Source organism: Tamandua tetradactyla, chromosome 13 (assembly GCF_023851605.1).
Source record: "Tamandua tetradactyla isolate mTamTet1 chromosome 13, mTamTet1.pri, whole genome shotgun sequence".
In the NCBI taxonomy this organism is placed as follows: Eukaryota; Metazoa; Chordata; class Mammalia; order Pilosa; family Myrmecophagidae; genus Tamandua; species Tamandua tetradactyla.
In genome coordinates this window covers 8,736,139-8,750,803 of record NC_135339.1, presented here as the reverse complement: position 1 = coordinate 8,750,803, position 14,665 = coordinate 8,736,139, and the positions used below count along the sequence as shown (strand labels likewise).

General features: G+C 38.8%; 1 protein-coding gene and 1 pseudogene across 5 annotated transcripts in view; one reads left to right on the top strand and one right to left on the bottom strand.

Annotated features, from left to right (window-relative positions):
• The window catches only part of SHLD2 (shieldin complex subunit 2), a 111,402-nt gene that overhangs the window by 52,598 nt on the left and 44,139 nt on the right, over positions 1–14,665 (top strand). The gene's annotated exons all lie outside the window — the stretch shown is intronic.
• On the bottom strand, positions 3,484–4,809 carry LOC143653005 (DNA polymerase iota pseudogene; annotated as a pseudogene).

The following is a 14,665-nucleotide window of genomic DNA, read 5'->3' as shown; positions in this document are numbered from 1 at the left end:
CATAGGATATCTCCCAACATTTTCCTCTAACTGTTTTATGGTCTTAGACCTAATGTTTAGATCTTTGATCCATTTTGAGTTAACTTTTGTATAGGGTGTGAGATACGGGTCTTCTTTCATTCTTTTGCATATGGATATCCAGTTCTCTAGGCACCATTTATTGAAGAGACTGTTCTGTCCCAGGTGAGTTGGTTTGACTGCCTTATCAAAGATCAAATGTCCATAGATGAGAGGGTCTATATCTGAGCACTCTATTCGATTCCATTGGTCGATATATCTATCTTTATGCCAATACCATGCTGTTTTGACCACTGTGGCTTCATAATATGCCTTAAAGTCAGGCAGCGCGAGACCTCCAGCTTCGTTTTTTTTCCTCAAGATGTTTTTAGCAATTCGGGGCACCCTGCCCTTCCAGATAAATTTGCTTATTGGTTTTTCTATTTCTGAAAAATAAGTTGTTGGGATTTTGATTGGTATTGCATTGAATCTGTAAATCAATTTAGGTAGGATTGACATCTTAACTATATTTAGTCTTCCAATCCATGAACACGGTATGTCCTTCCAACTATTTAGGTCTTCTGTGATTTCTTTTAACAGTTTTTTGTAGTTTTCTTTATATAGGTTTTTTGTCTCTTTAGTTAAATTTATTCCTAGGTATTTTATTCTTTTAGTTGCAATTGTAAATGGGATTCGTTTCTTGATTTCCCCCTCAGCTTGTTCATTACTAGTGTATAGAAATGCTACAGATTTTTGAATGTTGATCTTGTAACCTGCTACTTTGCTGTACTCATTTATTAGTTCTAGTAGTTTTGTTGTAGATTTTTCCGGGTTTTCGACGTATAGTATCATATCGTCTGCAAACAGTGGTAGTTTTACTTCTTCCTTTCCAATTTTGATGCCTTGTATTTCTTTTTCTTGTCTAATTGCTCTGGCTAGAACCTCCAACACAATGTTGAATAATAGTGGTGATAATGGACATCCTTGTCTTGCTCCTGATCTTAGGGGGAAAGTTTTCAATTTTTCCCCATTGAGGATGATATTAGCTGTGGGTTTTTCATATATTCCCTCTATCATTTTAAGGAAGTTCCCTTGTATTCCTATCTTTTGAAGTGTTTTCAACAGGAAAGGATGTTGAATCTTGTCAAATGCCTTCTCTGCATCAATTGAGATGATCATGTGATTTTTCTGCTTTGATTTGTTGATATGGTGTATTACATTAATTGATTTTCTTATGTTGAACCATCCTTGCATACCTGGGATGAATCCTACTTGGTCATGATGTATAATTCTTTTAATGTGTTGTTGGATATGATTTGCTAGAATTTTATTGAGGATTTTTGCATCTATATTCATTAGAGAGATTGGTCTGTAGTTTTCTTTTTTTGTAATATCTTTGCCTGGTTTTGGTATGAGGGTGATGTTGGCTTCATAGAATGAATTAGGTAGTTTTCCCTCCACTTCGATTATTTTGAAGAGTTTGAGGAGAGTTGGTACTAATTCTTTCTGGAATGTTTGATAGAATTCACATGTGAAGCCGTCTGGTCCTGGACTTTTCTTTTTAGGGAGCTTTTGAATGACTAATTCAATTTCTTTACTTGTGATTGGTTTGTTGAGGTCATCTACTTCTTGTTGAGTCAAATTTGGTTGTTCATGTCTTTCCAGGAACCCGTCCATTTCATCTAAATTGTTGTATTTATTAGCGTAGAGTTGTTCATAGTATCCTGTTATTACCTCCTTTATTTCTGTGAGGTCAGTAGTTATGTCTCCTCTTCCATTTCTGATCTTATTTATTTGCATCCTCTCTCTTCTTCTTTTTGTCAATCTTGCTAAGGGCCCATCAATCTTATTGATTTTCTCATAGAACCAACTTCTGGCCTTATTGATTTTCTCTATTGTTTTCATGTTTTCAATTTCATTTATTTCTGCTCTGATCTTTGTTATTTCTTTCCTTTTGCTTGCTTTGGGGTTAGTTTGCTGTTCTTTCTCCGGTTCTTCCAAGTGGACAGTTAATTCCTGCATTTTTGCCTTTTCTTCTTTTCTGATAAAGGCATTTAGGGCAATAAATTTCCCTCTTAGCACTGCCTTTGCTGCGTCCCATAAGTTTTGATATGTTGTGTTTTCGTTTTCATTCACTTTGAGGTATTTACTAATTTCTCTTGCAATTTCTTCTTTGACCCACTTGTTGTTTAAGAGTGTGTTGTTGAGCCTCCATGTATTTGTGAATTTTCTGGCACTCCGCCTATTACTGATTTCCAACTTCATTCCTTTATGATCCGAGAAAGTGTTGTGTATGATTTCAATCTTTTTAAATTTGTTAAGACTTGCTTTGTGACCCAGCATATGGTCTATCTTTGAGAATGATCCATGAGCACTTGAGAAAAAGGTGTATCCTGCTGTTGTGGGATGTAATGTCCTATAAATGTCTGTTAAGTCTAGCTCCTTTATAGTAATATTCAGATTCTCTATTTCTTTATTGATCCTCTGTCTAGATGTTCTGTCCATTGATGAGAGTGGTGAATTGAAGTCTCCAACTATTATGGTATATGTGTCTATTTCCCTTTTCAGTGTTTGCAGTGTATTCCTCACGTATTTTGGGGCATTCCGGTTCGGTGCATAAATATTTATGATTGTTATGTCTTCTTGTTTAATTGTTTCTTTTATTAGTAGATAGTGTCCTTCTTTGTCTCTTTTCACTGTTTTACATTTGAAGTCTAATTTGTTGGATATTAGTATAGCTACTCCTGCTCTTTTCTGGTTGTTATTTGCATGAAATATCTTTTCCCATCCTTTCACTTTCAACCTATGTTTATCTTTGGGTCTAAGATGTGTTTCCTGTAGACAGCATATAGAAGGATCCTGTTTTTTAATCCATTCTGCCAGTCTATGTCTTTTTTTTTTGTTTTTGGAAATGCCTCTTTTATTGTTAGCAAAACTTAGAAAACACTTACTATGTGCCCATCACTGTTATAAACAATTTACATATATTAACTCATTGACTAATTTGATTATTGTCTCAGTAATCCTAAGAGGTAGGTAGGACTACTAGCCCCATTTTACAGGAAAGAAAACAGGAGTCCAGAGAGATTAAGTAACTCAAGGTTACACACAAGTAATAGCAAACCTTCACTTCAGACTGAAGCAGCCTGGTTCCAGAGTCCATGCTTCTATCCTTTACACTATTTCTATTTCATTTAACTGTGAACAGATAGTACTTACTAATAAAATGAGACAGCATTCAATATCAAGTCCAATTGTACCTTTCATTTTTATAGATCTGGGCCCTGAGAAACTTTGTTCAAATAAATAGGAGCTGTTTAGTTCTAGCAGTGTTATTGGTTCCTGAACTTATTCTGAGTTATATAGAAAAAATTACATAGTAACCTATTATCAAAAATATTTTTTAACAGTCTTTCAGCTGACAAATCAGTTAAGTCCTTCCATTTTGTTGAAAGCAAAAACAATGAATGCATGACTTACAAAAAGATTTATTACCCAGTCATCAGTCTTTTACCTTTTCAACTCACATCCAATAGGTAAAATTTTCCCATTGGATTCTCAAAGATTTTTACTTGTCAGGGTAAAGTTCCATATTACCATTAAGGATGGAGGACAAGTATGCAGTTGCTCAGTCTTGGAGTCTGCAGTTCAGGGTTGAAATAATGCCTTAATATATTGAGCCAATGCCGTGTACATCACTCAGTTCTTCAATATGCAGCTATTTGTCAGGGTTCTCTGACCCTAACTTCTGAATTACATGGGATGGAATAGGGCACTGACGGCTCTCACGACTACAGTGCTTCTCAGATGAATACCTACGGATTATTAATCTTAAAGTATGTGGCTTCCTTCCATCTTGACATACTCTGTTCAAAAGACTAACAAGTAGCTCTTCGATCTTTTTTTTAGCTTCAACTTCTGATGAACACTTTTTAAATGAATCTTCTTCACTAAAGGACTGAGGTGGTCCTGAGGGTATCACAGGAGTGTCATCCTCCCCCAAACTGAGCTTCTGGATACGCTGAGCAACTGAAATTCCTAATTCCTTTTCTAATATTTTGGAAGGAAAGGTTTGGAGATCATGAACACTACTGATACCCAGTGCTTCAAGGCGTTTGGCTGTTTTATAGCCAATACCAGGCATTTCCTTTATGTGGTTCAAACCATGAATGAGATATTGACAACTTTCAGGTAATAAAACTGTTTGTTGGTTTGGTTTAAAGATGACAGAAACTAATTTTGCCAATAGTTTGTTAGAAGCCACTCCAGCACAGCCAGTAAGACCCAGCTGATTATATATGGCTTCCCGCATCTCTGCTGCAATCTGAGATCCAATAAGTAGTCTGATGTGCAAAATATCATGTAGGTTTATAGACTGATTATTATATACGTGACCTGACGCAGTGACTAGAGAATGTTCATCACTTTGAAGCTGTTGTAGTCTCTTCTTAACCATTTCACTTAGATCGACAAAATTTTCATCAAATCCAAGTCTCTCAACAACTGGGCTAAATTCTTCCAATAACTCTGTAACCTTATATGACATCTCTCTGTAACGGGTCAAATCTTCTCCATTGACTAATACCAGCTGTGGACACTTTTCTGACACTCATAAGCTTCTTAATTCCAAGTTTCCTGGCTTCATAGTTGCAGGTAACCACCAAATATTTCTGCTGAACTCCTAAAGGCTTGCCCTTTAGTTCTGGATTTGAGATCATTGCTACTTGGGCATAAAAGCAATCCAAATCCATGTGTACTATGACTCTGGATGAGGAACTTCCTATTGACACCACTTGATGATGTAACCGAGGCGGGCCGTTAGGCTCCTGAGGCCCCGGCGCTCCCAGGGGACTGCCTGTCTCCCCGGCGTCCATGCTCAGGACCGCGTCCTCCTCCTCGTCTCGGCCTCCTTCCTCCTCGGGCTCCACCCCCAGCCTCTCCATCCCCGCTGCCGCCAACCGCACAGCAGCTTCCGGCCGCTTAGTCTATGTCTTTTGATTGGGGAATTCAGTCCATTAACATTTAGTGTTATTACTGTTTGGATAATATTTTCCTCTACCATTTTGCCTTTTGTATTATATATATCATATCTGACTTTCCTTCTTTCTACAGTCTTCTCCATACCTCTCTCTTCTGTCTTTTCGTATCTGACTCTAGTGCTTCCTTTAGTATTTCTTGCAGAGCTGGTCTCTTGGTCATAAATTCTCTCAGTGACTTTTTGTCTGAGAATGTTTTAATTTCTCTCTCATTTTTGAAGGACAATTTTGCTGGATATAAGAGTCTTGGTTGGCAGTTTTTCTCTTTTAGTAATTTAAATATATCATCCCACTGTCTTCTAGCTTCCATGGTTTCTGCTGAGAAATCCACACATAGTCTTATTGGGTTTCCCTTGTATGTGATGGATTGCTTCTCTCTCGCTGCTTTCAAGATCCTCTCTTTCTCTTTGACCTCTGACATTCTAACTAGTAAGTGTCTTGGAGAACGCCTGTTTGGGTCTAATCTCTTTGGGGTGCGCTGCACTTCTTGGATCTGTAATTTTAGGTCTTTCATAAGAGTTGGGAAATTTTCAGTGATAATTTCTTCCATTAGTTTTTCTCCTCCTTTTCCCTTCTCTTCTCCTTCTGGGACACCCACAACACGTATATTTGTGCGGTTCACATTGTCCTTGAGTTCCCTGATACCCTGTTCAAATTTTTCCATTCTTTTCTGGATAGCTTCTGTTTCTTTTTGGAATTCAGATGTTCCATCCTCCAAATCACTAATTCTATCTTCTGTCTCTTTAAATCTATCATTGTAGGTATCCATTGTTTTTTCCATCTTTTCTACTTTATCCTTCACTTCCATAAGCTCTGTGATTTGTTTTTTCAGTTTTTCTATTTCTTCTTTTTGATCAGCCCATGTCTTCTTCATGTCCTCCCTCAATTTATCGATTTCGTTTTTGAAGAGGTTTTCCATTTCTGTTCGTATATTCAGCGTTAGTTGTCTCAGCTCCTGTATCTCATTTGAACTATTGGTTTGTTCCTTTGACTGGGCCATATTTTCAATGTTCTGAGCGTGATCCGTTATCTTCTGCTGGCGTCTGGGCATTTAGTCAGATTTCCCTGGGTGTTGGACCCAACAGGTTGAAGGATCTTTCTGTGAAATCTCTGGGTTCTGTATTTCTTATCCTGCCCAGTAGGTGGCACTCGTGGCACTCGTTTGTCTTCAGGTCCCACCAGTAAAAGGTGCTGTGGGTCCTTTAACTTTGGAAAACTCTCGCCGTGGGGGAGGTTCGCCAGCCGAAGCGGCTTGGAAGAGTGCCAGCCGGCCCGGGGATCCGATCACAGGGAGGGTCGCCGGCCGCCGCAGCCCGGGACAGCGCCCGTCTGAATCTCCTAGCCAGCCCGGGGCGCCAAGCGTGGCGGGATCGCCAGCCGCCACGGCCCGGGAGAGTGCACCGTTCCCAGCTGGACTGGGAAGCCACGTGTTTGGAAGGGACCCCGGTCACCATTCTCCGCGGCCTGGGGATCTCCGATCCAACTCTCCCAGCCGGTCCAGGGGGCCGCACGTGGGGGGGCAGGGCGCCAGCTGCCGTGGCTTGAGGGGACCGCCTGTCCAATTCTCCCAGCTGGCCCGGGAAGGAGGAAGGGAGGGACTCCAGCCGCTTGCCACCCCGGCCTGGGGAAGCCCGCGCCCCTCGGCGTTCTCACCGGAGCTGGTTCTCCCAGCCAGTCAGCCGTTCCAGAATGGGGTACGCTGTTTTCTTGATCTCTGTCGTGGCTCCGGGAGCTGTTCTGTATCGTTTCTACTCCCCTAGTAGCTGTTCTGGAGGAGGAACTAAGACCCGCGCGTCTTACTAAGCCGCAATCTTCTCTCTCTAGGTATTTTTAAAATAGTTTTCTTCTATTTTGGTCTTTGATCCATTTTGAGTTAATTTTTTTATATTATGTGAGGTAGGGGTCCACTTTCATTCTTTTACATGTGGATCTAGTTTCCCCAGTACCATTTGTTAGGAGAGACTGTTTATTACCCGTTGAATAAATTTGACATCCTTGTCAAAAATCATTTGGCCATATGGTTACTCAGAAAGTTAAGTGTAAAATTACCATATGACCTGGCAATTTCACTTCTGGATATTTACTCAGAAGAATGAAAGCAGAGTATATGAACAGATATTTGCACACCGATGTTCATAGAAGCATTGTTCAGGCTTGCCAAAAGATGGAAGCAACTGGATTGTCCCATTAACAGATAAAAATGTATAAACAAAATTTGGGATATACATAGAATGAAATATTATGCAGCCGTGTAAAGGAATGAAGTTCTCCTACATGCAGCAATGTGAATGAACCTTGAAGACATCATGTTGAGTGAAATAAGCCAGAGTTAAAAGGACAAATACTGTATGATATCACTGATGAAATAATTAGAATATGCAAATTCATGGAGTCAGACACTAGAATACAGGTTACCAGGGGTTGGGGATGGCTAGGTTATGGGGAGTTAAAACTTATTGGTACAGAATTTCTGTTGGGGATGATGGAAAAGTTGTGGCAGTGGATGATGGTATGGTAGCACAACAATGTGAATTTAATTAATACCACTGAATTATATACTTAAATGTGGTTAAAGGGGACAATTTTAAGTTGTATACATGTTATTAAAATAAAAATAAGAAAAAAAGATTGGCATCTTTAAAAAACAAATCATTTGGCCATAGATGTAAGGGTTTATTTCTGCATTCGCAGTCCTATTTCATTGTTGTACATAGCTATCCTTTTGCCAGTACCATACTGTTTTGTTTACTGTAGCTTTGAAATCAGCAGGTGAGAGTCCTCCAACTTTGTTCTTTTTCAAGAAGATTTTAGCTGTTTGGGTATCCTTGACTTTCTGTATGAGTTTGATGTTTGGCTTTTCCATTTTTGTGAAGAAGGTTTTTGGAATTTTGACTGGAATTGTATTAAGTCTGTAAATCACTTCAGGTGGTATTGATGTCTTAATAATACTTAGTCTTCCATCCACAAACATGGAATATTTTTTCCTTTTAGTTATTTAATTACTTTCAGCAGTGTTTTGTGGTTTTCCATGTACATGCCCATTACATACTTGGTTCAGTTTATTCCTTGATATCATATACTCTTAATTGCTATTGTAAATGGAATTGTTTCCTTAATGCCCTTTTTGGATTGTTCTTTACTGGTATAAAGAAACACCACTGATTGATGTTGATTGTGTACCCTGCCACTTTGCTCAATTTGTTTATTAGTTCTAGTAGCTTCTTACAGATTCCTTGAAGTTTTCTATATATTGGATATCATTTGTGAATAGGGAAAGTTTTATGGCTTCCTTACCAATTTGGACCCCTTTTATTTCTTTCTATTGCCTGACTACTCTGGCTAGCATTTCCATTACAATGTTGAATAACAGTGGTAAAAGTGGGCATCCTTATCTTGTTCCTCATTTTGGTGGAAAAGATTTCAGTCTTTCATCATTGAATACTGGTGTTAACTGTGGGTTTTTTAGGAAACTCATTAAACTGAGTTTCCTTCATTAAAATGTCATCATCTTTGATAACTTGTGTACTAATTTGAATGTTAGATAATGCTTCCACATCTACGCCTGTTTCTGTTTAGTAGCATATGTTGTCCTGTGGGGTGACTCTTGGACCACAGTACTGTCTTTGTTAAGTTCTCTATATGTATATTTAATGAGAAACATTCCTGTATAAAAATGTGTGTATATGGATTATATGCATACATCATTATTGTGAAATTACATTGTGTAGAAGTAGTTTGAAAATTTGTAAAGCATGATCATTAAAGAGTATTCAGTTATTAAACTGGATGTAGTTTAATGTGATGTTTATAAAACGTGCTTTCTGTTTTCTGTGGCAGAGACTTTGACACTTGAAAAATAGAAGCAATGCTTGATTTATTTTTATAAGTAATTAGCATATTATTGTAAATAAATGGTTGTCCAATAACAGTATAATGTTTGTGAAATGTAAATAAATTTTCTGCTTCTGTGTATGATGGATTTTTAGTGGATAAAAATGTATGCTATTTGCTGAATAAATAAAGGATTTAAAATAAAAAATGTAAAAAACCGTTCATTAGTCATTCCTGTTAAATTTATGTTGAGCTTTCTAATTGGATATTCTTTAGTAATGAAGCTCCTTTATACTGGAGTTTTGTTGTTCTCATAACTCTCTAGATAAGTCAGTGTTTTGAGTCTGTTTTGTAGGACTCAGTGGTGCGGGTCTTGCTTGGATTCGCTCCCACAGCTGTGCAGACGACACGCCCAGGGCCCGTGGGGACAGTGTAGAGGTTTAGAAGGACGACCACTGGATGGCTGGGCAGACAGTCTTCATGATGGTGACTTAGACTGGGGGCAGTGAGTGGAGATGGAGAAAAGTGGTCAAATTTTGAATGAACTTTAAAGGGAGGGCTGAAAGGATTTCATGATAAATTGGAAATAGAATATGAGATGAAGGTATCAGTGATGACTCCACTATTTTTTGCCTGAGGATCTGGAAAATGGTGTTACCATTTGCTGAAATGGGTGCAACTTTTTAACGAAAAATATCAGCACTTAAGCAGCAAAATGTCTTCTCCTTCTTGTATATGTTTGTTTGTTTACTTTGGAGAAGGAGGAGGGGAGTGGCAGGTAGCCCCCGGGACCCACGTGTGATGACGTGCCATCATAATTACTGCTGTTGAAGTTCAGACCTTGGCTATGACACGCAGTGGGAACGTCAAGTGTGGTATTGTAGGATTTCTCCTTTCTTAGGCCTTCCTCAGGACAGGCAAGCCTTGAGCGAGGTGGCATATGGCTATCTGAGACCTTTTCTAGGGATTTTCTTGGATCCAAGAGAGTTTTATCGTACTGCCCTCAGCTTCGTTACCTAGACCCTGACAGCCAGACCCACGGAAGGAATTTCCCTTTGCTGCCAAACAGAGGTTCATTCTCTTTCCTACTTGCCATTAATTCTTGTCTGTTTTCAGATTCCCAAATGCATAAGAGAAAAATTAATAGAATATTTCCCTTTAGTTCTTAGGTTATTCCTAACTATTGTATGTATGGTGTTTGGAGCTCTGTGTACCCTGGAAAACGTGTTCTTAAACTTGGTCCGTTCTTGTGGGTGTGGTCCATTGTAGGTAGGCCCTTTCGATGAGTTTACTTGAGTTAAGGTGCAGCCCACCTCACTCAGGATGGGTCTTAATCCTGTTACTGGAGTCCTTTATCAGCAGAGTCAAGTCTCTCTCAGAGGAGAGAGAAAGCCACAGGAGGAAGAAGCTGAAATTCAGCTGAACCTGGAAGAGCAGGGCGAGGCCTCAGCGTGCACTGCTGAGTGCTGGAGGAGGCTGGGACCCGGGATCGCCGGCAGCCAGCCCTGGCACTCAGTCTTTGGGAAGAAAGCGTGGCCTTGGTGATGCCTGGATTTGGGTTTTCTCTTAGCTTCAACACTGTGAATGAATACATTCCCCTTGTTTCAGAACCCATCGCGTGGTTCTTGCTTGAGCAACCAGGGAAACTAAACTGATATGTTTGTGATAAATGTATGGGGGAACACACACACACTTCATTCATAGAAGATTTGTTAACGTTTTTATTCGATTCTTAAGTAGGGTGACTGTATAATGAACTCCACTCCACATCTTGACCCTTTTGAAAGTGAAAGAGGAATCTGTTCTTGGCAAATGAAAATGTGCAGTCACCCTATTCTAAGTCAGAAAAGTGGCTCGGTGCAGATTCACGTCCTGTTTAAATGCTTGGACTTCACTGGGAGAAGGTGATTGCCCTCGAAAGAGAGGTGGGAGGGAGACGTCCCCACTTTATTGCAAGGAGGAGTGGGAGGCTCAACCTGACCTGCTCGGCACTAACCTTAGGGCACCCTCTCAAGGGTGGGGATAAGGACGTGATTACAGCTATCTCAAGGAATACCAGCTACAGTCACAAAGGAAGTTAAAGCTTATGAAAAAAGAGCAAAGAAGCATTTGCCTGCCCGAGGGTTTAATAGCAGTTACTTCAGATGCAAGAGTACTATCTTTAACTTAGCTGTATTTGTTCTTGAAGGACAAGCAATATATCTTACGGCCTTTCCTGCGTCACAAAAAAATTGGAAATGGCTCATCATTTTAAATAGTAAATTCAGATAATTAACATCTAGTCACTTCACTGAAGGGTAAAGAGTTCAGCATGAATGCACATAGTACAGGGGTTTTTGCTATTCAGTGTTACTTCATAGGACAAAGGAATTAAGGTAACAAGTTGGACTGATTAAATGAGGTTAAAGAGTAAAGGAACTATTTTTCTTTACTACCACTTAATTCAGTCACTATGGAGAACAATATATATATATATAATTTGTATTACATAAGAGAAGAAATCGTTTCTCACCTTAGAGTAAGTAGAGGCAAACTAAATAATTTTATTTTTATGAAGTGGTACCTTTCCATAACTGATTTTCTGCAGTCTCCTTGTTTTACCTATCGCTGTATTCAGAAACAAATTTTGTATGACATTGCGTGATTCTAAAAGGCTGTGTAGTTTGCCTTTGTATGGATGGGCTGTAATTTACCTAACCGAACCCTAGTGCTGCACATTTCCTCCCCTTTCTGACACTTTAAACAGGGCTGCTGTGGACGTGCTTGTAGCTGGATCTTTCAGAATGTATGTGATGTCGTTTCCCTTAAGTCAGATTCCTAGAAACCTAATTGTGGGTCCAAAAGGATACTTTTCACACACTTTGCCAGATTTCCTTCCAGCAATGTTTTATTAGTTTAATATCCCACTGGTATAAGCCGTTTCCTAGCACCCTTGTACCTTTTTAATGACTCTTTGCTGGTTTGATAAGTAGAAAATATTTTCTTTCATTTTATTATGAGGATGAGTGTTTTTAACCATGTGTATTTCTAATGCTCTATAAACCACACACTTTGTGTGTGTGTTTGCTTACTCCTCACATATTAAGGATATTAATCCAAATGTAATTAAAAATTCACTGTTTTTTTCAATTTTGCAAATAATTTAAGGAAATATAAAATAACAGCAAAGCGTTTTTATACACTTTCTAGAGAAATTTCTTTTTAAGATACTTGATGCCACCAAAGTTGTGGTAACACTGGAGACCTCAGCCGTTGTTTGTGGCATTCTCAACTGTCTAGTTCTTTTGCAAACAGCATAGTAATAAGTATTAACAGCCATAAAAGCGCACATCTTTAATTCAATAATTAACCACCTGAGAGTTTAGCATGAGAAAGTAATTGAAAAATAATGATAAACACACCAAACAGTTATCATAGCAAAATCTCTAATAGTGACAAATTAGAAACAAAGTAATGAATTAGAGAATAATGAGGAACTAAATTGGATTCATCATTAAATACAATGCTAGCATTGAAAATGATTAAGAAAAATAAATTAAGAAATGATTAAGATTACAAATTGACATTAAAAGGTAGGCATATGTGGATTGAAGTAGAATACAAAATTATTTCAATTTTATGGTTACAATAGCTATATTTTACCACTTGTGAAAATGCACATAAAAGCAAAAACAGGTAAGGAACACAATGGGTTGGTTTTTGTTTGTGTCCCCAAATGTGTGTATAGAGTTTCCTAGGTTTAAACTCTAAAAAGCTGACCTTTATTGAGTAATTGCCACGTGCCAACCTCATGACATGGGTACCACCATAAGGCAGAAATGGACTGAGTCTCTCATTTAACAGAAACTGAATTCTCACTCAATAGATAAAAACATTCCGTTTTTAAATTATAGATGTGTTCAATTATATAGAGAAAATAGAACAGTATATTACACCCCATATAGCCATTACCCGACTTCAACAATCTCACGTTTACATTTTTGGTGAGTTGCAAAGTAGGGGTTTAAACCCACATCTCTCTTATTCTAAAACCCATGCTTTTAATTACAATAGCATGCAGCCTTTTCATTTTATCATTTTATACTACTGAATAACGTTATGATGACTTAGTGCTTCTGGTAGAAATGAGCATAGAAAGGCATTATAACAGTGAGTTTTTATGGCTGGTAATAAGATGGAGAAAGCACTTTCTTTTAACCACACATATTTTGTAAGAAGCATTTTTATTTGCAGTGTTTGACAAAGACAAAACCTGCTGATACGGTCCATCTCCTATATAAATCTTTGACCCATTCCTCAGACTCTGACCACACTAAAGATAAAGGATGATGGTTCTGTTGGTCTTTCTGACTGAGTGGCTATTGCAGATTGAGAAATTGTGTAATTATTAACTGGGGCAATGGATTGGTTCCTGCAGGTTTCATCTGGCATCTTACTGAGCTTTAACCCTTTTGGTGTATCCAAAACACGTTCTAGAATCATTGGAATTTATTTGTTACTCAAAACTTAACTCCTCAGTCTTTGGGTGATATTTGGTTTTAATAAACATGAAAACAATGCTTTCCGTTCTGAAATAGTTCTGTTTCTTTAAAGACTCCAAAAATACAAGGAGAAAAACACAGTATTGAATGAATCATTATTAAATTCGTTGTTAAGAAACATCAGATTCCATCTTTTATAAAATATAACATCTTAAAATATCCACCTCAGCAGTTCAGTCAGTTCCGCATATAACATAGATTAAAAGAAAATCCACCTGATTTCTGCTTTCTGCTCCTCCCTGCCCGCACACACTCACCACTCCAACCAATTGAAGAGTTTAGTAGCAGCAGTCTTAGGCATAAAAACTTCTTAAAAATTTTCTTACTCTTTGTTGAATTAACAGGGACAGGTTTTCAGGTCTCCCGTCCTTGTATGATGTACAAGTGAAGACATGCTGAAGTAACTATTACGTATAAGTAACTTGGTGTTTTAAGGAACTTTGGTTCATTTTAGGAACTCTAAATCTGTGTTGTGTGACTCGTGCGCCTCCGTCTTCTCCTGCCTCGAAGGCAAGTGGGCCTTTGCATCTTGGGGACCCGCGGCTGGCCCCTTACCATCGACCACACCCAGCAAGGATGTGATCTAGTCTGGGTATAGGGTCATTTACTCAGACTCTCCCTTCCAGAAAGGGGCTAAAGAGAACATTGCTCCTTCATCTATTGTGACCCAGGCAGATAGAGTGATCCTAGAAATACAGGACTGACATTTGGGAGAGAGGGTAGTTCAACACAGATTAATACAGCATAATTGGATATATGGTAGTTACTTGAATAGAATTGGTGAAATTCTCCAGGGAGAGAAATTCTCCGGGGAGAATGTGTGGCACGAAGAGAAGGGGTAGCCCTAGGAAGAAGAGATTAGAGAGAGGAAAGTCCGAGAGGGCAAAGAGCTAGTTAGGAGAAAGTGCTGTGGAAACTAAGGAAAGAGAGGGTTTCCCAGTTGGAGAGCAATTTTAGGTGTTAATTAACCAGTTGGAGGTGCTGTGACTACTGAACTGGTGATTGGAACTTGATTGTTGTCTCAATAATGACAGAAAATGACAGTCAGATTGCAGGAGAAGATGTTAAATGAGGGCTTAGAAGCAGCGAGTGTCTGACACCTTGAAACCCATTGTGGAGGCTGCCCCTAACAGGCCTGTGCCTGGGTGCGACATGTGGAACAGCTTTGCAGGCCCTGTGTTGGGCTAGGAGATAAGGAGCTTGGGAGCTGTATTCTACTCCTTTTTTCTGAACATTATTAAATCTTAATTTCAACATTTT